The 12623-nt window shown below is 48.6% G+C and overlaps 1 protein-coding gene across 25 annotated transcripts in view; it reads right to left on the bottom strand.

Moving 5' to 3' along the window:
- The window catches only part of EPB41L1 (erythrocyte membrane protein band 4.1 like 1), a 130002-nt gene that overhangs the window by 85124 nt on the left and 32255 nt on the right, over nt 1-12623 (bottom strand). For 4 of the 25 annotated variants that reach the window (XM_089896814.1, XM_089896813.1, XM_089896809.1 and 1 more), the window contains one exon: nt 12242-12330. The exons of the other annotated variants lie outside the window; for them this stretch is intronic. The gene's annotated coding sequence lies outside the window, so the exon portion shown is untranslated. The remainder of the gene's footprint in view (nt 1-12241; nt 12331-12623) is intronic. 25 annotated transcript variants of the gene reach the window in all.

Below are 12623 nucleotides of genomic sequence, written 5' to 3'. Positions count from 1 at the left end.
GTGGTGTGGCCACTTGGAACAGGTGAGGGCTATTTTTAAAGGCTGAGTGACAGGACGGGTGAGAGCCGTTCCACTCTGTCAGAGCTCCCGCTGCCACCACCAGCTCCGATGAACCACTACCCATTACGCGAATGTCCACGTCTGTCAGCATGGCCAGAGAGGCTGCATTGGCTTCTGGAATGAATGCCTTGGATTGGTGACCATGCTGATCACACCAGCATGAGCCCAGGATCACACCAGGGGCAAGGCGCCCAGCCTGAGCTAGTGCAGCCGACCTAGACCGACAGCCTCTCCCAGCCCAGCCCAGCCCAGCCAGTGCCACCAGGCCACCAGGGGCCTCTCTCTGCACAAGTCCTTTTAGAGTGGCTGTTGATACCTCTTCCCCTGCCCAGTCTATCTGTAAGCCACCCACTCCCACACCACTGCAATCTGGTTATGAATGGGCACCCAGTCAACCAGGCAGACTTGGATAGTGTCAATGCAGCCATCAACTGGTTTCTTCTTTCTGGAGTAAAGGGGCCCTTGGCAGTGAGAGCGCAGAGTCCTAACCACTGGACCGCCAGGGAAGTCCCCTCTGGAGGGCACTTTGGAAAAGTGCATGATAAGCCTTAAAAATGTGCATACCTTTTCATCCAGAAATACCTCTTCTATGAATTTATCTGTGAGACCAATGGATATACTCAAAGATGTAGCCATAAGAACATTTGTCTGTTGTATACAGGAATCTTGTATACCAGAGTGAAGTGGAAATTTGGAATTAATATAAATGTCCAAAAATAGTGGGTATTTTATATAAATAGTGATAACACATATCCTGAAATACTATACAGCTGTTAAAATATAGTGTCATGGATCTATATGATTCTATGTAATAATGTTCATAACATAATGCAGAGTTTTTAAAAGCGTATGGGACATGTGACCCAATTTCTATAAAGTATGTGCATGCATACATAGAAAAAAGAAAACTTGGAAGGAAATATTCAAAACATAATGTTCCCAGGGATTGTTTTATGATAGCGGAATTTCTTCTGTGCTTGTTTGGGTTTGGTTTTATTCCATTGTTTATTTTCTGCTGTGTGTATGTGTGTGGACATATATTATTTATATAAGAGAGGCAACAAGAAAGGCCCATAACCCTCAGCTCACTCACAGGTTCTGGCCTGAACCATCCTAGCCCTTCCTGGAATCTCAGCAGAGCCCCCCCGCCCCCGCCACTTCAGCCACCACTATTATCAAGTCTCTCTCTGGCTTTGAAATTTGCTGCCTTCCTCAAGTTGCCCCCTGGGATTTCACTAACTGGGGGGCCCATCCAGCCATTGCCCAGAGTCCCCTGACGCAGGCCTCCACAGTGGAAGTCCCCTCCTCCAAGGCCCCCTGTTCATGAATCTCATGCAGACAGGGAGAGTCCAATCCCGGAGAGAGTGTGTCTCATTTTACAGTAAGAGAAATAATAATTATTATAATAAAGATAAGAGTGGTAGTGGAAAAAAAAAAAAAAAGAGTGGTAGTGAACCTTCACATTTACACTTTGTCTTCCTTTTTATAGAGCACTTTATTATACACATTTCACTGAACCCTCCCAAAAGTCTGTGAGGCAGGCATTATTATACCCATTGTACAGATGAGGCCCAGCAAGTGTAGCTGCACAACATTTGCCAAAGGTCACAGAGTGAGTCAGGATTCAAATGCAGGTCTGAGATTGACACAAAAGGAGTTAAATGGAAGAACTGAACAGGTTACCCTGAGCCCACTTCTAAGGAGCCGAATTCTACAGAGCCCCTCCGCCCAGCTGAGCTCACAGTTGCTATACCACCATCCCCTGCCCAGAACCCCACAAAAGCCCTTCTGGGGCCACATGCCCTGCATCTCCACACCAGTCCATCATTCCCTTCCAGCTCTGGCAACGGGTCCTTGCTGCCTCCTCGGGTCTCCTAGCAACGAGACACCCTGTGGTGCCTCTCTCTCCACCTCTGGGCTCTCCAGCTTGGGCCTGTCTCACTGAGGGAGGGGGCAGCCAGCAGGCTCCTCTCACAGGGGTTGTGGCACCCATGTGTGGTAGGGGCAGGGAGAGGAGGAGATGGCATCAGCCTGCATGGCTCCCACTCTGGGCCTGCTCCCAGCTCCACACTTGGGGCACTGGCTCTGGCTGTATTTCCCTTTTCTTGAGCTCCTGACTCTCTGCCGACTGGGACAAAAAAAGAAGCTGAATCCTAGGGTTTGAATTCTGGTCAATTCCGATTTACTTTTGCATTTCTGAAATACATGGAATCTTCCCATCTGAATATTAATATTAAAAATAGCAGTAATAAGTACTAGTCACAAAAGAGTTACTTTATTCAGTGCTCAAAACCACCCCTGAGAAGCAGGAGCTAGCATCCCCATTTTACAGATGAGGAACCTGAGATGAAATCTGCCTAAAGACACTCAGCTAAGGAATGAACGAGATTTGAACAAGTGTGTCTAACACCAAAGCGTATGCTCTGACCACCGTACCACGCCGCATCTCTTAGAAATCATCTGGTCCCACCCTCTTACCACACAGATAGGGAAACTGAGACCCAGAGAGGGGAAAGGATTTGTAATCATCCAGCATTTACTTATTTACTGAGCAACTACTGTGTGTGATGCATAGAGCTAGAAATGTGAATAATAAACTATTTCAATTCCACACTGTTGGATAGATGGGCAGTGACTATTTACTGAAAATTGTCAAAGCTGAGCAATGGGTTCATGGAAGTTCATTATAATATTCCCTCTAGTACTCTTCTGCATGTTTGAAATTTTCCATAATAAAAAAGTTTTTTTTTTAACATCTTTATTGGGGTATAATTGCTTTACAATGGTGTGTTAGTCTCTGCTTTATAACAAAGTGAATCAGTTATACATATACATATGTTCCCATATGTCTTCCCTCTTGCGTCTCCCTCCCTCCCACCCTCCCTATCCCACCCCTCCAGGCGGTCACAAAGCACTGAGCCAATATCCCTGTGCCATGCGGCTGCTTCCCACTAGCTATCTACCCCACGTTTGTCAGTGTATATATGTCCATGACTCTCTCTCGCCCTGTCACAGCTCACCCTTCCCCCTCCCCATATCCTCAAGTCCGTTCTCCAGTAGGTCTGCATCTTTATTCCTGTCTTACCCCTAGGTTTTTCATGACATTTTTTTTTCTTAAATCCCATATATATGTGTTAGCATACGTATTTGTCTTTTTCTTTGTGACTTACTTCACTCTGTATGACAGACTCTAGGTCTATCCACCTCATTAAAAATAGCTCAATTTCGTTTCTTTTTATGGCTGAGTAATATTCCATTGTATATATGTGCCACATCTTCTTTATCCATTCATCCGATGATGGGCACTTAGGTTGTTTCCATCTCTGGGCTATTGTAAATAGAGCTGCAATGAACATTTTGGTACATGACTCTTTTTGAATTTTGGTTTTCTCAGGGAATAAAAAAGTTTTAAAAGGACTATAGAAATTGATTATAGATTGACTAAAGAAATTGGTTGATTAATATGTAAATTTTAATTGGGATTAATATGTAAATTTTAAGTCTAGCTGGACTAGATAATCAGTAAATCACCCAAACTTGGGGATATTTTGCTCTGTTTGGTTTTTTTTAACCAGGCTGTCCCATTTTATAAATTTACTTATTTATTTATTTTTGGCTGCATTGGGCCTTCGTTGCTGCGCGCAGGCTTTCTCTAGTTGTAGTGAGCGGGGGCTACTCTTTGTTGCAGTGCGCGGGCTTCTCATTGCAGTGGCTTCTCTTGTTGCGGAGCACAGGCTCTAGGCACGTGGGCTTCAGTAGCTGTGGCACGCGGGCTCAGTAGTTGTGTCACGGGCTCTAGAGCGCAGGCTCAGTAGTTGTGGCGAACGGGCTTAGTTGCTCCGTGGCATGTGGGATCTTCCCGGACCAGGGCTCGAACCCGTGTGCCCTGCATTGGCAGGCGGATTCTTAGCCACTGCACCACCAGGGAAGTCTGCGCTGATTGTTTTGAAGTTCCGGAAAAGGCAAGTGTGCTGGAACCCACATCACAGCCTCTCTTTCTCCATCCTTCTGTAAAATTCTCTGCCTCTGTGTTGTTGCTAGGAAACCAGTGAGCCAGGAGAATTCCACTCTGACTGGCTGGGCCTTCTCTCTTCCCACACTGCCCCTTTGGGGGATACAGTGCCCCTGCCCCCGGGGGAACTGACCCTACCGGGCAGGTTCTCTGTGGATCCGCAACCACATGACGCAGAAGGAGATCCCACAGGCCACTGGGAGAGAGGCAGCTATAAATCCAGAGAACCATGATTAGAAAGCAAGTTACAGGCCTCTCTCTGCAGGTTTCCAAGTCACAAAAACTTCTTAATAATCAGAGGGGCTTTACTCAAGTTGCTCAAAGTTTCCACAGAGGGTGAACACAGTCTCGAGAGAGAATGAACACACACAAAGCAGGAGAATGACAATGTGAGCACGAACGAGAGAGAGAAACTACACAGCAGAGGCAGAAAACGTGATGGACAGGTGGAGAACAAGAGGCCACTGGGAGGCAGTACAGCACGATGGTCAAGGACTGGCGGCAGGTCAGAGCTCCAAGCCCTGCTCCAGTGCTTCCCAGCTGGGAGACTGAGCAAATAACTTCGCCTCTCTGAGCCTTTATTGCAAATTGCAGCCTCCGCTGCAAATTGCGGATAATTCTATCACTGGATTGTATTCACGATACAGAGTGAATGTAGGCACTGAATGACGCAAGACATGTCAAGTGCTTAACCCAGTTCCTGGCACATAGTAAGCACACAATAAACAGTAGCTTTCAAAATAAGTGCTGGGCTTCCCTAGTGGCGCAGTGGTTGAGAGCCCGCCTGCCAATGCAGGGGACACGGGTTCGTGCCCCGGTCCGGGAAGATCCCACATGCCGTGGAGCGGCTGGGCCCGTGAGCCATGGCCGCTGAGCCTGCGCGTCCGGAGCCTGTGCTCTGCAACGGGAGAGGCCACAACAGTGAGAGGCCTGCGTACCACAAAAAAAAAAAAAGTGCTAACCGTCTAATCCAGCAATTCCACTTCTAGGTAAATTTACCCAAAAGAATCGAAAGCAGGGTCTCGAAGAGATGTTCGTACATCCATGTTCATAGTATTATTCACAATAGCCAAGAGGTGGAAGCAACACAAGTGTCCGACAACAGATGAAGGGATAAACAAAACGCAGTATATACATACAACGGAATATTCAACCTTAAGAAAAGAAAAGGACATTCTGACACATGCTACAACATGGATGAACCTTGAGGACATTATGTTAAGTGAAATGAACCAATCACAAAGGACAAACACTGTATGATTCTACTTATATGGTATATGTAGAGTAGTCAAAATCGTAGATACAGAAAGTAGAATGGCGGTTGCAAGGAGCTGAGAGAAGAATAGAAAGTTATTGTTTGATGGGTATAGAGTTTCAGTTTTACAGGACAAAAGTTCTGGTGAGAGATGTGATGACGGCCGCAAAACAACGTGAACGTACCCAACGCTGCTGAACTCTACTCTTAAAAACGGTTAAGATGGTAAATTTTAAGTTATGAGCATTTTACCACAATAAAAAATGTTTAACAAAAAGTGCCAGTCTGAAAACCAAGGAAGAGAGTAAAAGACTAAGTGACCAAGCTAGAGAAAGAACTGAAAAAGTGAGAGTATAGTAATACAGAAATGGGGTGACCCAAAGAGGAAACACACACTTTGCATGCACACCCTTGTAAAGCCATTGAGCATAAGTGGAGGAATTTTCAGTAGGGACTTGCACCTCCAGGATGCTCAGGGCCTGCTCTCTATCCTCAATTCTGTCCCCACCGCGTGGTGCTTCTGGTCATCACTGGAGCACAAGCCTGTGGGAAAATTTAGCCTCATTCCTGTACCACTGCCCAGAATCCTCAGAGAAACAGGAAGGATCAAAGCCCAGAGGAAGTGAAGGAAGAAATAACGTGTAGAGATGGCAACTTCCAGGCAGCAGAGCAGCATGTGCAAAGGCCTTGAGCTATGTGCTACATGTGGGGAGCACTCCAGGGTGGCAGGACCCTCTGGTATAATAGAGGAAAGGGGGAAGGAGAGAGTGGGGCAAATGGTAAAAGGCCTTTATGGACCACCGACCACACGCTGGGCATTGTCCTACATCATCATCTCAGTAACCTTTAATCTTAACAGGCAGGTATTAATGTTTTATGGAAAAAGAAATGCAAATTCAGATAGATAAAGTAACTTACCTAAGGAAACACAGATGGTAAACATAGATGGTAAACAGAGAGTAGGGATTTAAAAACCAGCTGACTCCTAACCTCATGCTTATTCCTTCAGCCCATGGGATACCAAGACATAAGACCAAGACCAGGGTTCTACAGTCAGAATCCCAAATCCCACTCTATCCTTCACTAGCTGTGTGATGTGGAGAAAATTACTCAACCTTCTGAGCGTCTGTTTCCTTAACTGTTAAGTAGGAATGACCAAGCACCTATGTCATATGGTTTTAAGAGAATCAAACATAATAACGCAAGAAAAGTGCTTTGCATGCGGTCATCCTAAGAAACACAAAGTAGCTTTTATTATTCATTATGCTTAGGCCTCTAGGCACCCGCCAGAGAAACCACACACAGACTTGCAGCCATTGTCTGTCCCTGGCTGAGTCTAGTGCAGTCTTTGGAGCAAAGGCAGAGGCCAGACCCAGACCCCAGAGAGAGCTAAGAGCCCAAGCTGGGCAGGAACCATGCAGGAGCATCAGGAAATGACCTCCTCCACTGTGTTCTTGACTCCGTGGTCCACCTAAGTGGCTCTTGCAGACGCTCCGTGGGATGAAACCTGAGCAGTCTCCGTTCTCACGGGACTGGACATAATAGAAACTACCAGGGCTGCCAACTCACCTACCCACTGGCCTACACCATGGGCTGACCCCCACCCCACGGCAACTTCCGGAACCAGGTGACCTACGGTTGCAGAGCCTCAACACCAGGAAGGCCTTTGGAGACCATCTAATTCCATCCCTCGTCATACAGATGGGAACACTGAAGCCTGGAGATAAGTGGGAACCTGCTTAAGGCCATAATGTGAGCCAGCGGCAAAGCTGGAACACAACCCTGAGGCACCTGTCTCCCTGTTCTACTGGAGTTTCCTATTTTGCCTTCCCTATTTTTTTGTTGTGTCAACTTTGTTTAAATATTAAAATTTCAAGAGGTTTAGTCACCCCGATAAGCCTAACTCTGGGGTGTTCGCTTCATGGGAAAGGCAAGAACTTTGGGGACAGATATACCTGGGTGCAAAGCCCTGCTCCACCACTTCCCAGCTGAATGGGAGGGCAGCAGCTAAGAGCAGAGCTTACAATCCTAGCTCTGCCACTTCCTGGTGGGTAAGTCCCTATACAATCATTGCTTCCATTTCCTCTTCTGTAAAGCCTCCCTCATACAGTCATTTGAATATAGAATGAGAAAAATATTAAGAAAGGACCTGGGGCTTCCCTGGTGGCGCAGTGGTTGAGAGTCCGCCTGCCGATGCAGGGGACACGGGTTCGTGCCCTGGTGAGGGAAGACCCCACATGCCGCAGAGTGGCCGGGCCCGTGAGCCATGGCCGCGGAGCCTGTGCATCCGAAGCCTGTGCTCTGCAACGGGAGAGGCCACAATAGTGAGAGGCCCGTGTACCGCAAAAAAAAAAAAAAAGAAAGGATCTGGTACAGTGCTTGTTCAATAAATGATGTCTCTTGTTAGTACTGCGATCTTTAATGCTGTGATTGGAGCATGTTGCCAGCAGATAGCAAGAAGGTACCTCCATCTCAAAGCTCTTGCTCTCTCAGCTCCCCTCATGGAATCATGGAATGTTAAAGCTGGCAAGGGCCCCATTTTACAGGTAAATTGAGATCCAGAGGGAAATGACTAGCTCAAGGTCATGGAGCAAGTTAATGAGAACGTTGAATGAGAGCCCAGGTCTCCTGACTCCTATGGACTTAATTCCATAATCACGAGCTCTTACTCTCCAGGCAGCTGTGTTTGTGTGTGGATTTGGGGGAAAGGGAGGATGGTCTTTTAGACCCCAAATACCAAAGTATAGCTGGCTTCAGCCAGAGTGGAACTAGAGCAGCAACCCTGGCATCATGGAAGGGCAGAAGCAAGGCGGGGCTCCGTGCTGGCGGACCAGGCCAGCTTGGCCAGCGAAAGTGGCACTATAGGCACAGCTCGGAGTCCTCTCACCAATTACAGAATAAAGTAATTACGGGATCAGGGATAAAATTAGTCGCTTGTGTAATTATTTTGCTTAGAACAAGAACAGAAAGGGCTTTTTTAAAGAGCTGTTCCTTGGTCCCTCCCAAGAGTATTGCTGCAGAGACGCAGATGAGTGACCAACCACACACACAAACACACAGACACATGGCAGTGATGGCGCTTTCTGGACGGGGCTGCTTGGCTTCCTGTGCCTCGCAGCAGGCCCACGCCTATCAGTGAAGGCCAGGGGCTACATTCTCTGATGCTTACATTGTGGAACACCTTTGTCACATTGCAGCAGGGTACATTGCCTCCCCTCAGGGGCCTCCACCACAGAGAACCTGGTGATACGGTCTCTTAGGCCCCTCCCCAACTGCACCATAATTAGATCTGGGTTCCCCTGACCTTTCCTCCATCGTGGAGGTTGGTGGTACAATTCCAGCAGTACCTGGGGGTCCACTAATCCAGAGATGCCTCCAGAATTGGCCACTGTGGTAGGCAGAATAATGGCCCCCTCAATGATGACCACATCTTAATCCCTAGAATCTGTGAATATATTACTTCAGATAGCAGAAGGGACTTTGTACATGTGATTAGGTTAATAATTTGGGGATGGGTAGATTATCCTGGATTATCCAAGTGGGTCCAATGCAACCACAGGGTCCTTATAAGTAAAAGAGGGAAGCGATGGAGTGTCAGAGAAGGTGTGACAATGGAAGCAGAGGTTGGAATGATGCCATTACTAGAAGGGGGCCACAAGCCAAGGAATGTGGGTGGCCTCTAGAAGCTGGAAAGGGCAAGGTACGGATTCACCCCTGGAGCCTCTACAAAGAACACAACCCTGTCGACACCTTGATTTTAGCCCCATAAGGTCCACTTTCAGACTTCTGACCTCCAGAACTATAAGGTAATAAATTCAGGTTGTTTTAAGCCATTGCTTCCCTGGCAATTTGTTACAACAGCAATAGAAAATTAATACAGCCTTGGGACTTCCCTGGCGGTCCAATGGGTAAGACTTTGCCTTCCAATGCAGGGCATATGGGTTGGACCCCCGGTTGGGGAGCTAAGATCCCACACGCCTTGTGGCCAAAAAACCAAAACATAAAACAGAAGCAATGTTGTAACAAATTCAATAAAGACTGTAAAAATGGTCCACATTAAAAAAAAAAACAAAAAACTTAAAAAAAAAAAAAGAAAATTAATATAGCCTTGGAGCCCACTTTTCCCTCCAGGATTGAAACCCTCCATGAAATTTTCTCCTCATGGGCCAGCCAGGGAGATTCCTAGGGCCAGAACATACCCTGAATCACCTCTAGGGAATAGGCCAGAGAGACACCTTTGGTGGAAACAGCATTCCAGAAAAACGGATGGTTCTGGGAGGAAAGGGAGACACTACCTTACAGATACGCTCAGACTCAGCCCCTCGACCACATCCTCCAACAAAGGGACACATCCCCATAAGGCAGACTATCTGCAGGGGTAGGCTGGCTTCAGGGAGAGAGACTTCCCGGAAAGCAGAAGCCTGAGTGCTGGTCTCAGCTCAGTCTGAGTCACTAGGTAGCTTCCTCTCTCTGAGCCACTGTCACCCTGGCTCCGCATCTATCAAGTGCCAGGCTGTGTGCTTCCACACTTTACACGGATTGAAAAGGCCCCACGATGACCTTGCGAGGCGGTCACTCCCATCATGCCCATTTTACAGCCGAGGAAACAGAGTCAAGCAGGTCAAGCGGGGAGCATGGTCTGAACCTAGGCAGCCTCACTCCACAGCCCTATTCTGCCCCCATCGTAGAGTGAATGAGGGGCTGGACACCAGGAACACGCTCTTCAGACCTGAAAGGAATCCAAAGCGATTCCTGTTCCATCACCCTGGACGCTGGGGCTGTAAAGTGGCACAGCAGTTGGGCAAGATTTACTGAGCGCCTGAAAGGCATCCACAGCCTTTGACCCAGAATTCCCCTTCTGGGACCCCACCCTCAGAGACATCATCTGAAATGAAGAAAAAACACTTTTAGGCAATGTTCATTGCCATGTTATTTACAAGAGAATAAACTGGAAACAACCTGACTATCCATCAACAGGAAAAGGTGTGAATGGATCACGTATTTAACGGAATCCTCTGTAATGACACCGAAGGCGGTTCCGCATCCACCGTTAAGTGAAAACCACAGGACAGCCCTGAAGATGAACTGGGGAGGACGATGACTGTGTAAAAAAAGAGCTGGAAGGAAACCAAACTCTCCGCAATACTCAGGAGTCATTTTTTTCCTCTTCCTGTTTCCCAAAATCTCTGTACTGTTATTACTTTGCTCATTTTTTTTAAAAAAGGGATTATTAAAAAACAAAAAACTGCAATGGAGCCCTGAGGACTCCACACACTGAGCAGTCAAGGAGAGGAGGGGGAACAGGCAAATTCGAGCTGGCCAGGGAGGTAGTGGGGAAGCTGGAAAGAAGGGCGTGGTGTCACGGAGATGAGGGAAGAGAAGGAAGTGGGGATCACCGGGAGGCACCTGGGAGGTGCTGGTGACCAGATGCTCGTCCCTATGACCCCAACAGCATTCACAAGGCAACCCAGGCACCAGGAAGAATCAGTCATCGACCCGCACATGTTCCCCACTGAGGAGTCTCAGAGTGGCCCGTGTCCCAGGAGCAGGACTTCCAGTGGAAACCAGGCACCCAGGAGAAGCAGTGACGCGCTGCCCCACAGCCAATCACTCCCAGCCCAGGCCCAGCAAAGCAGAGGAGGCTTCAGGTAGAAGAGCCCGGTCAGGAGTTTCTTTGTCTTCAGGACAAGGCACTCCTGGTCCACAACCACACACCAATTCTGCCACCTGTTTCCGTGGGGACCACATTCTACACAAGCACATACACGGGTGCACTTGCACACACACACACACTCACTTCTTGGGCCTTTCCTCAGCCTCTTTGAGACCCATCCTGTAGATGCTGCGCCTCCTTGGCGTAAGCAGACACCCAGCATGCCCAGAGTCATACCACCAGCCTGCTTTCTTTGCCTGAGAAGCCCCTTCCTCTGTCCACCCACCTCATCACAGAGCCCGGCAGACCTGAGCAGAGGAGGGAAGGGCCCCCAGCAGCGCACATATCCCGCTTCACTGTCCCATCCCAGCCTCCCACCACACCCAGCCCAGGCGGCAGCTCCCACAGCCCAGTGGTGGAGCGAGGCTGGGTCATAGAGCTAAACGCTAAACCAGCCTCTGAAGACCAATGACCTAAGAAGCCACCTCTGACCATCAATCTAGTGAGTCAACAAGAAGCAGGGCCGAGTCACCCATTATGCCCTCGTTCTGAGAAAACTGACCTTCCTTACTGTAGCCCACAGTCCAGATGCAGGGGCCACTCTCCCAGTCAGCCTGTGGTAATGAGCATGGCTGGGCGATACAAGTCCAGCACCAATTAGACTGCCCCCTTTCCTGCCAGTGAGCTCAGACTTATTACTTTGCTCCATTTTCAGCTCATCTGAAAAATCCTTATCTGAGGTCCCTGGAGGATCTTAAAAGTGTTATTCAAACATTAGCTCTGACACGCAGCCTCCCCCACTCAGACATCAGCCGCCCAAGGCAACGCTTTGCTCCCTGCTTTTTGGCCCTGCCAGGAAAGACCAGCGGCTACAGTCTGCCACGTGGCACCACAGGCCCTGCCACCCCCAGCCCTCCTCAGTCTGGACTTTCCCCAGCTCCCTACCTTTTTTAGGGGAGAGACCAGGGAAGGGGACTCGGTGCCTCCTGTAGGGCAGGCATGTCATCACGTTCAACCTTTGCAAAACCCCAAGGGTGGCATTATCACTCCTGTGTCCCAGATGCAGAAACTGAAGCTGAGCAACCCGACCAACGTCACCCAGCCAGCATGCAGCTGAGTTAGGCCTGGAACCCAGGAGTGCTGAGCCCCAGGGTTCTTCCAACCATCCCCACCTGCCCCAGCCCGCTCTGCCCTGCCTGATGCTCCGCGCCGCCCTGAGCAGAGATGGGCATCCATCGTTAGCTACTCCTTGGCATATTACCCCGAGCCTGGGTCCAAGTGAAAGGGATGAGACAAGAGGCGCTGCAGGATTTGGGGCTTCTAGGAGAGCCTTCAGGGAACAAAATTTTCCTAGGGAAAAAAAAAAAAAAGAAACAATGCTAAGAGCTGGTTGCAACTCCCTATTATGCCCTGTATATTGCATGGGCACCTACAAAAAAGAACATGATCAGAGCTCAACAAGAGGCCAGACGGGAGGATGGGAAGTCAAAAAGGAGAAGATATGAGCTGTGTGGTCAGGGAAGTCGGAGCTGGAAGGACCGGAGAGTTTAGCTCAATGCCTTTGTTTTTACAAGTAGGGAAACTGAGGCACAGGGGGGTGAAGGGAACCGCCCAAGGCCAAGAGTGAGTCTGTGGCTCTGCCA

Source organism: Delphinapterus leucas, chromosome 15 (genome assembly GCF_059928025.1).
Source record: "Delphinapterus leucas isolate spDelLeu-1000000601 "Yukka" chromosome 15, BTC_Dleu_Yukka2, whole genome shotgun sequence".
NCBI lineage: Eukaryota > Metazoa > Chordata > Mammalia > Artiodactyla > Monodontidae > Delphinapterus > Delphinapterus leucas.
This window is presented reverse-complemented; position numbering and strand designations above follow the sequence as displayed.